The following is a 9,934-nucleotide window of genomic DNA, read 5'->3' on the forward strand; positions in this document are numbered from 1 at the left end:
CTCCTGTGCTTGGGTCTGACCTCACACTCCTCTCTCCCATCACGGTACTCCAACAGTCCTTAAAATGACTCTGCCGCATGCAAGCATGAAGCATAGCGCAGGACGAGGCGCGTCCGTATTCAGATGGCCAGTTTACATAACTGTTGAGCACCGCAGGCTGAGTTGCCTTTCGACTGAACAATCATCCCACCCAAGTGATTCTCACTTCCCTCCCTTTAAATCATTTTTCCTTACATCCTGGGTCCCAAGCTTTAGGATCTTCAAGCTGGTGACAGCACAGATTAGCAACTGGATTATTGCTACGGCCTGATGTCCAGGTCCTTTCTCCTCCAGTTTTAGTGATGAGATCCCAGCCACTTGTCTCCTTTCTTCTTTCTAATATTGCCCTCTGCTCAGGCTCATTTCTTGCCCTCTGAGATTCACACTTCCCAGGGCATTACTCATAGATCCCTCGAGCCATATTTGTCTATGAAATCTCATTGGATGACTTGGTATCCTGGAACCCTTCCTATAAGTCTCATTCCACTGCGTGTACAGCATGTAGACTTGTCTTTAAAAGTGGCTTCAGTTCAGATATAGGCATGTTTGTCATTAGAGAAAAATCAGTTTTGATGCACACAAACTTGTCTGGAATGGAGAAGTCAACACCTCTAAGGATCTGTTCTCACGATCTCCCAACTGTTATTTGTTGGTCCTCTGGGCCCCAGCCCTTTATAGGGTTACCACTAAGTATGTCTGCACCTGCAGGTTCTTCTTCTTTAAAAAAAAAAATATTATTCATGAGAGACACAGAGAGACAGAGTCAGGCAGAGGGGGAAGCAGGATCCCTGCAGGGAGCCCGATGTGGGACTCGATTCCACAACCTGGGATCATCCCTTGTGCCAAAGGCAGATGCTCAACTGCTGAGCCACCCAGGTGTCCCTGAACCTGCAGGTTCTGCTTTGCTCTATGGCTCAGCGAATGCCAGAACTGGAACAAGAGTAAAAATGGGCATTTTGGGAATATTATCTATGTCATGAATGATACTAATGCTTTATAAACATTCTGTCTTTGAATTCATCATAGATGAGAAAACTGAGGCTCAGAGGCTAATTTACTCAAGGTGGCAAGGTGATTAAGTGACAGAGCCAGCTTTCACAACCAAATCTTTAGAATTCTCAAAGTCCCTGTTCTTATCCGTAATGTCAAAGCTGTATTAGAAATGCCTGCCCTACTGCAATGGGGTCTTTAAGTAGAGACCTACTATGTGAACCAAAGCCTAGAGGGCATGAGGGGAAAATCACTGCCGAATGCCCATCACCTAAAGCAGTGCCTGGAACATTGCAAATGCTCCATACAATATTTACTGAGTAAACAGAATCTACGGCGGTCTAAGATTAGAACTGGAATCAAACGTAGGAAACTTCACATCTGCCAGTTTTCTGTTGATCCCTTAGCAATCAAGTGTGGCCTCCGAACCAGTTGGCATAGCTTCTTCTCCAAAGGAAAGTTTGTTAAAAATACAGACTCTCAGGCCTCACTCCACAGTCGAGGAGTCAACCTCTGTGTTTTAACAAGCTCCTTTTGGTGATTTATATGCGAATTAGGTCGAAGCAGGACTGGCCTAGTTTTGGTCCAAGCACATTGAGGCAGAATGGCTTTTTTTTTTTTTTTTTTAAGATTTTATTCATTTATTCATAGACACACAGAGAGAGAGGCAGAGACACAGGCAGAGGGAGAAGCAGGCTCCATGCAGGGAGCCCGATGTGGGACTCGATCCTGGGTCTCCAGGATCACACCCCAGGCTGCAGGCGGTGTCAAACCGCTGCGCCACCTGGGCTGAATGGCTTTGAATGTCCCCTTACTTATATATGAGATTTCTGTTGTTTTCACTCTGTTGTTGGAGCAGCAGTAAAGACATTGCTTCCCATGACCAAAGCCCACTTACAGCCCTTTTTAAATAAAGGTACAGTTGGAAAAAAATGGAGAGATGTTTTCTTCTGTTAGATTGAAAATTAGAGTTCTGTGCTTTGTGAGGTCTAGCCCAAGAACTTGTCTGCAGTCTTCTGCCCCTGGTAGTATTGCAGAGATTTATCATAACAAATGCCAAATGTGCATCAACAAGTGATTTCTCTGGTAAAGCCATACTCCCTCTCCCCTGCCCCTGCCCCACCAGTAGCTCAATGGCATCATCACATACAAGTGAATGATCATGGTGTGCTGGCAAAGGAAAGAATCGGAGTAAAGAGACTTAGGAAGTTTTTTTTTTTTTTTAATTATTTGGAAACTTATAAAATCTTTATGAAATCTTTCTCTCAGGCTGAGCTCTTTTAAAAAAAAATAATGAAAAATAGGCAGCTATAACCAATACTGCAATCTAATATTCTAGCCATATAGCCCCTTGCCTTGGAATCCTTATTTATATTACGTGAGAGATTTAGAGAATACTGGTAGAGGATGTGTGCTTATGTCTTTTCATTTGTTTCCTAATTATGTCACTCATGAGCTTAAAAGGGAATGATTACTTAAGCTGTGTTCAGTCTCCCTAATTTTAAGAAAAAATAAGTTTATTCAGAGTCATCAATAGAACACACAAAGCTAACTAGTGTGATCATGGGCTGAAAAAAAAAAGTAGATGAATTTTCCTATTTTAGTGCTCAGTTGATCATATCTGTTTTCTGATCCTTAAAATAATATTGCTAGCCCTAAAATGGTATATTTAGTTCTGGATGTGATGTTTAAAATATGGAAAAATTATAATTATTCCAGTGATAAAGAGTCAAGACGGTGAAGGGAAAATTGGGGAATGAAAGAGGGAACTGAGTGTATTTCACACAGAGGAGACATTTCGGGGAGGGATGAATGCCCAACATAAATATGGAATGAGTGATTAGAGGTCCTGTGAGTGGCTTCACACAATGGAAAGGCAGTCTGCGGCTGGAAGGAATGTGTCGGTAGTGGTTAGAACTATCCAAGAAAGCCTCTTGCTATAGAAAATGTCAGTGAGAGACACAACAAACGGGGACAAGCCCGCCGTGATACTGAGGAAAGGGCTGGTCAGGAGCTGAATCTCATTTGTCTTTGCATCCAGGTTCACTGGATGACCAGGAACTGTGTAAATTCAAATCCATTATTTTTTGCCTCAATGGCCCTCATGTCTGACTCTAGGATCAGTTCAGCCCACAAATCTCGGATGTGCCCAAAGAGAGACTCATCCCTAAATTTTGCTAGTGGACTCAGGTTCTTTAGCATTTCACCTTCCTTTTCTCCAGATGTGCAGTGTCTCTCAGGTCCCATAATTATATTACATCGTTATGATTTTCACCATATCTGCACAAAGTCTACTCATTTTCCTTTAAAGTGACTCTCTCTCAGTGTAAATAAATGTGTCTTTAAAGGACACTTTACATTACTACACAGGAGAAATTAACAAGCGTTAATAGAGTGCTAAAGACCCTTTAACATGGAAGGCAGGCTTCTTTATTAGCGTAATTAGAAGGAATGGAAAAAGAAATAACTTTCTCAGCAGTTCAATGACATTTGGCTCCACTATCTGTCTACCATTTAAAATGACTTTGAGTCTACCCACACTTTCAGTGATATGGTCGATGTCTAGGGTCTTAGGTTTTTGATATCCCTTGAGCTGAAATGTTTGAATTTATGATCTAGTGCAGAAACAATTTTGCTCTGATTTCTTTTCTTTAGTTTTTTCCCTTGTGTGTCGAATTTCTTTGGTATTATCTTCTGCCTGCATTGGGCATCCATTTGTTCCAACTCTTTATTGCAATATAGACACCTCAGAGATAACACGGTTTGGTTCTGCACCTCTAGAGTTAAACAAATGTAGTGACAAAGCGAGTGCGATGAATCTTTTTTTTTTCTTTTGGTTTCCAAGTGCATATAAAATTTATGTTCACCCTACACTGTGCAATAACATTACGGGTGCAGTAGCATTGTGTCTAGGAAAAACAATGTACATGATCTTACTTTTAAAAAGATATATTTTTCAAAGAGCTGACAAGATGGTGGGAATGGAACAGAGGAAGTGCATCTTCTGCAGGTTCACCTGCCCCAGTGTGGCCCTGACCTACCCTGACCTGCTGCTGGACGTGTCCTGGGAGCAGCTGCTGCAGCTCCCCGTGCCCGGCAGCGGCTGAGTGGGCTGCGCAGAGGAAGCAGCACTGCTTGGAAGCACCTGTATGGAGCCAGGACAGGAACTTCCCTGTTCCCTGAGAAGCCTGAGCTGGTGGAGACGCACCTGCAGGATGTGACCGTCCAGCCTGAGATGGTGGCAGCTGAGTGTGTGTCAACAGTGGCAAGATCTTCAACGAGGTGCAAATCAAGCCTGAGCTGATTAGCCACCCCTCAGGTGAGTCCTCCGTCCCCTATAAGCCTGTGAAGCACGGCGGGCCTGGCATTGGGGCCACCCACTCCTCCCACTTCATTCCTCTCAAGTGGCCTGTTCAGCCAATCAAGCTGCAGACTTCTCTAAAAAAAAACAAAAACAAAAACAAAACCCCAAAAAACACTTTACTGATAAAAAGTGCTAACCATCATCGTCACTTTCAGGATGGCCTAGTCTTTTGGTTGATGGAGGATCCTGCCTCAATGTTGATGGCTGTGGACTGGTCAGGGTGGTGGTCGATGAAGTTTGGGATAGCTAGCAATTTCTTTAAGAAGGTAACAGTGGAATTTGTCCTATTGATCAACTCTTCCTTTCCTGAATGATTTCCCGGGAGCCTGCGATGCTCGTTAGTAGCGTTTTACCCACAGGAGAACTCATTTCAACCTTGGAGTTAGTGCTCTCAGACCTGCCACTGCTTGCTTTATCAGCTAAGTTCATGGAATATTCTAAATCCTTTGTTGTCATTTCAACACTCTTCACAGCATCTTCACCAGGAGTAGATTTCATCTTAAGAAACTATTTTTTTGCTCATCCATAAGAAACAACTCCTCAACCGTTAAAGTTTGATCATGAGATTGGAGCAATTCAGTTTCATCTTCAGGCTTCACTTCTTATTCTGGTTCTCTTACTATTTCCACCGTATCTGTAGTCAGACCACATACGACCGACCTTTATCAATTAAACTTGCCATTTCATACAGCATGGTTTCTGGTGGGCCAAGACAATTATCATAGTGACATCAAAGATCACTGACCACAGATTGTCACAACAAATATAATAATAGTGAAAAAGCTTGAAATACTATGAGAATTACCAAAATTTGACACAGAGATAAAGTGAGTAAATGCTATCAAAAAAACAAAAATGATGCTGATAGACTTGTTCGATGCAGAGTTGCCACAAACCTTTAATTCGTAAAAAATGTAATATCTGTGAAATGAAATGAAGCAAAATGCAATAAAAGGAGATATGCTTATATATGACTTGAATTGATGACTTTTTTTTTTTTTCCCTTGAGCACTTCTATTATGAAATCCTCTGAACTCTTAATTTATCTGTGTGGCAGCTTTTATTTCCCAGGGTCCTCAACATTTCATTCCTCTTGAGCCATAATATTGATGACAAAATCCTAAGATCCTATTTTTAATACTTATCTGCTTTCTCTAGATAAACTCTGACTAGTTACCAGTAATAAAAAGGTTTGGTTAGAATAGTAATAAAAGTGAATCTGCTTTAATATATCCAGGAACAGACATATCATTGAAAATGCAAATTCTATTCCCACATGAGCCTTGTTTTTGAAGTCATGTGCTGTGTGGAAGAAAAAGGCAAAATGATTAATGGCAGGGTCTTGCATATAAAAGGGGATCTATTCTTTGCACTGAACATTCTGGTGATAAATGCTAAATCTGACATGTGTCTATGATTTTGTCCCATTACAGTTAACATTATGCAGCTTCCAGAAGCTGTGTTATATTCCATAAAGGATATAGGCCTTTGAATCTTATAGGTCTGAGTCTAAATTCCCTGCTAGGGGTGCCTCGGTGGCTCAGGGGTGGAGTGTCTGCCTTTGGTTCAGGGCATGACCCCGAGGTCCTAGGATCGAGTCCCATGTCGAGCTCCCTGCATGGAGCCTGCTTCTCCCTCTGCCTTGTGTCTCGGCCTCTCTCTGTGTGTCTCTCAGGAATAAGTAAATAAAATATAAATAAATAAATAAATAAATAAATAAATAAATAAATAAATTCCCTGCTAATTAACCGTGAGGCTCTGGGCCAGTCATTGAATTATTCCAGGCTTTATTTGCTTTCTCAGAATATTGAAATAAATATCTTCATGCAGGATCATGAACCATCTCAACATATGTACCTTTGAAGTGAACCTGCTATGATACTTGTAGGGCGTTACATAGTAGGTCTACATCCCTGCATATCTCAGAGTGGTACACAAAAAGACTGACATGAAGGATCTTCGGTGGATATTGTAAAATATTAAACGCCTCACTCTCTAGGGAGAGGAAAGAAAGGAATCTCAGAAAATTAACTCTACTCAAAAAGTAAAGTTGCTTTTCATCAACTCTAAATGTGAAAATACACTAGACTTATCATCGGGGCTGTTTTAGAAATACCATTATCTAAATAACCAGTGTATACTTTATTTACAGAAATCATATCCTCCAAATAGAAAACCGTATTATTTTTGTCCCTTTTTTTATTACTAAAGTTTTCATTTCTTGATGTTACTTAGAAATATCTAATTCTTAAGAAAATAATAAGTAAAAAAAAGAGATAGAATGTGAATTATATTCAGCCTTTTAAAATGTGCATGCATGAGCTCACAATACACACACACACACACATACACACACAACTTGCAAGAATGCTTCTTGATATTCTATGATGGTTAAGAAAAATGAATGTGTTTGGGAATTACTGTTCAGTAGTTTAGAAAATGGGATTTATGATTGGTTTAAACAAGGTAATAAAGACCTTTCAGCCCTTTTCCCTCTTGTTTTATATAGTTTCATTTTTTTAATAATCTTTTTTTTTGCCCAACAGTATACCCTAGGTAGATATCTACATGTTTGACATAATGAAACAACGTCATTACTCTGTTCTAAAAAATTCCCAGTATAATAATAAGCCAAATAACTTCTCACCTACTACAAATATCTGTGTCAAAAGAAAGGAGAATTGCATAGACTGGAGCTATTTCCTGCTCCTCAGACCTCCATATCTGGATGTCTTTTTTCATAGTGTAAGCTATAAATTGAATGGCATAATTTGATGATGGACATAGAACTGTATATTAGTTTTTATTTTGACAAAATCATTAAACATCACATAGGTTGAAAAATGAATCACGAGGCCCTAAGCCTGCCTTAGAAGATTGCACTTCATAAACTGAATTGCTCACATGGGCAACATTTTGGTGGAAGTTATAGATTTTCTAGCATATCTCTGATAGATAGGACTAATATAACTTCAATAAAAACTCTGGATATGTCAATATAAAATTTTCCCTACCATTGAAAGATGTAAGATACTCCAACTAATAAATCGGACGACAACCTATTCCTTAAGGTATACTAACATACATATTGGGTTACAACAAGCAACAAAATCATCGCGGTAATAAACCACAGCCACAGAGGGGCTATTGGAGGTTTCTTTCCATTGCAAGAGCCCAGGATGATGTCCGTAGGTATGAAGTCACCCCCCATAATGTTAATTCCCAGTAATTGACTCAGCTATATGTGCAAGGATTTAGAGCTACATTTAAATGATACTCGAATGACATATATGCCACTTATATTTATGACATTTCTCATAAATTATAACTCATAAACTGGTGGCCATGGGCAAACCCATTAAGGACCTTCAACCAAAACATACCAGTAATGCATCTGGAGTTTAAGGTAGCAGTTTGTCCCCGATATGTGAGTTGATACCTAAATACCTGGTTAGATGGTAGTGGTGGTGTGGGGTGGATATGTCAAGTTAATCAGATTAGGTCTGAGATGCTAGGTTAACTGAAAAACACAACTGCAAAGAAGGTCTAATTTATGCATTTCCTCCAAATTTTGTGGTTGCTTGTGGCTATATGTTAATTTTTCAGGCTTTGATACCATTACTGAAAATTGAGGCTGATAATGAACATCTCCTAAGATGGCTAAGGGGGTTAAAGTTTGAAGCAAGAAGTGCAATTCTTGGTAGCTAAAAGATGTTAGTTTCCTTGTCTCACTCTTGCAAGTCACTTTTCATCTTTATGGTGTATACTACTTTGTACAGTATGTTTTATTTCTGATCCAGTGTTTCTTATTTCATTCTTTTTTCTAGGTCATACATCACCCCCTTTCTCTCTTTGTATTAGTCAAGGTTCTCTAGGGAAATAGAACCAATGGGTTATATATAAATATAAACAATATTTATACATATATAAAACTATATATTTATAAAATTATACATATATTTATTTATATTTATATTATATTTATATTTATATTTATATTTATATTTATATTTATATTTATTTATATTTATATTTATATTTATATTTATATTTATATTTAGGGGAATTCATGCTAAGGCCCTAGCACACACAAGGATAGAGGCTGGTAAATCCAGAATCTGCAACTCAAGTCCTAAGGCCCTCTGCTGGCAGAACTGCCTCTTGCTTGTGGGAGGTCAACCTCGTTTGATTTAGGCTTTCACCTGATTAGATGAGGCCCATCACATTACAGGGAGCAATCTACTTTACTCAAAGTTCATCAACTTAAATGGTCTCATCACAAAACACCTCACAGAAATATTCAGAATATTTTACCAAATCTGATGCTGTGTTCCAGCCAAGTTGACACATAAATGTAACTCTCATACCTGTCATTCAGAAACATATTATCATGTCTCCCCAACCATTGTTCTTCTTTGCCCAGAATCCTATTCCCTGCAACCGAGATTTAACTTTATAGATTTTGTTAGCTGATGACAACAGGCTGTAAAATAGACATTCTGACTAAAAATTGAAATTCGTATAAAATACATTTAATAGGAAGGATGTAAGTTTTATTTTTAATCTTTGTGGGTACTAGTCAGGCACTTTTGATTTTCAGAAGATTTTAATTTATTATAAAAATAAATTGGAAGACTTTTCATAGTTGGCTTTTCTAATAATTTGGCCACGAGTAACTTATTTAGTTTAAAATTGACTATCCTTCTCCAGCAAACATTAGTGTCCACTTAAAAGCTATTACAAAGTCAGAAAATTTAACCTACAACATGTTTTCAATATGATGGGTATTTTTTGATGGCTAATTTAACATGTTTTTATTTCAAAATTAATGGGTTTTCTTAATGCTATCTTTTAAGACACTTAAACTTATTTGTTGATTCATATTTGTGATTTTGCATTTTTCATGTTATTTAATCTCTTTCACATAATGTCTATATTTGAAAATTGAGGATATTAGTGAATGTCTCTTAGGGAGGTCATGGGTATTAATCTTAGAAACAAATAGCATAGTACTTTGAACATAAAAATGCTGTGTTTTTATTTCTTCAACACAGGATATTTTCTTCTTGCAGAAGCTCGTTTCTTTTTTCTTGTTTTCTGGCATTTTCTTTCAGATTCAAAATATTTCTCTAGGTCTTTAAAATGCTTATAGGTGGCAGGCATGGTGATGATCATGATCAGTGGAAAAACTCAACTGTTTTTCTTTGAATTTGAAGAAATCATTGATCATGTTCTCTGTTATCTCCCCTAACCATAGTCCCTGAATGAATAAAACTCTCCACTCTTCCAGAAATTGAGACAAGGGATATTGTTATCTTTATGACTAATTCTTCATTTAATTCTAAAGATAGAATTCTAGAAGATTAGTCATCAAAGATAATATCATTGTCTCAATTTCTTGACTAGAGTCGAGAGAGCTTAAATCTCTCCATATGAGGAGAAGCAAGACATGATCAATGATCTTAGAAGGCAACCAAGATTAAAGATTAGACTCAAATGACTCTATTTTTTTCCTCAACAGCTATGATAGGTATTTACCTC

Source organism: Canis lupus, chromosome 3 (assembly GCF_048164855.1).
Source record: "Canis lupus baileyi chromosome 3, mCanLup2.hap1, whole genome shotgun sequence".
Lineage (NCBI taxonomy): Eukaryota > Metazoa > Chordata > Mammalia > Carnivora > Canidae > Canis > Canis lupus.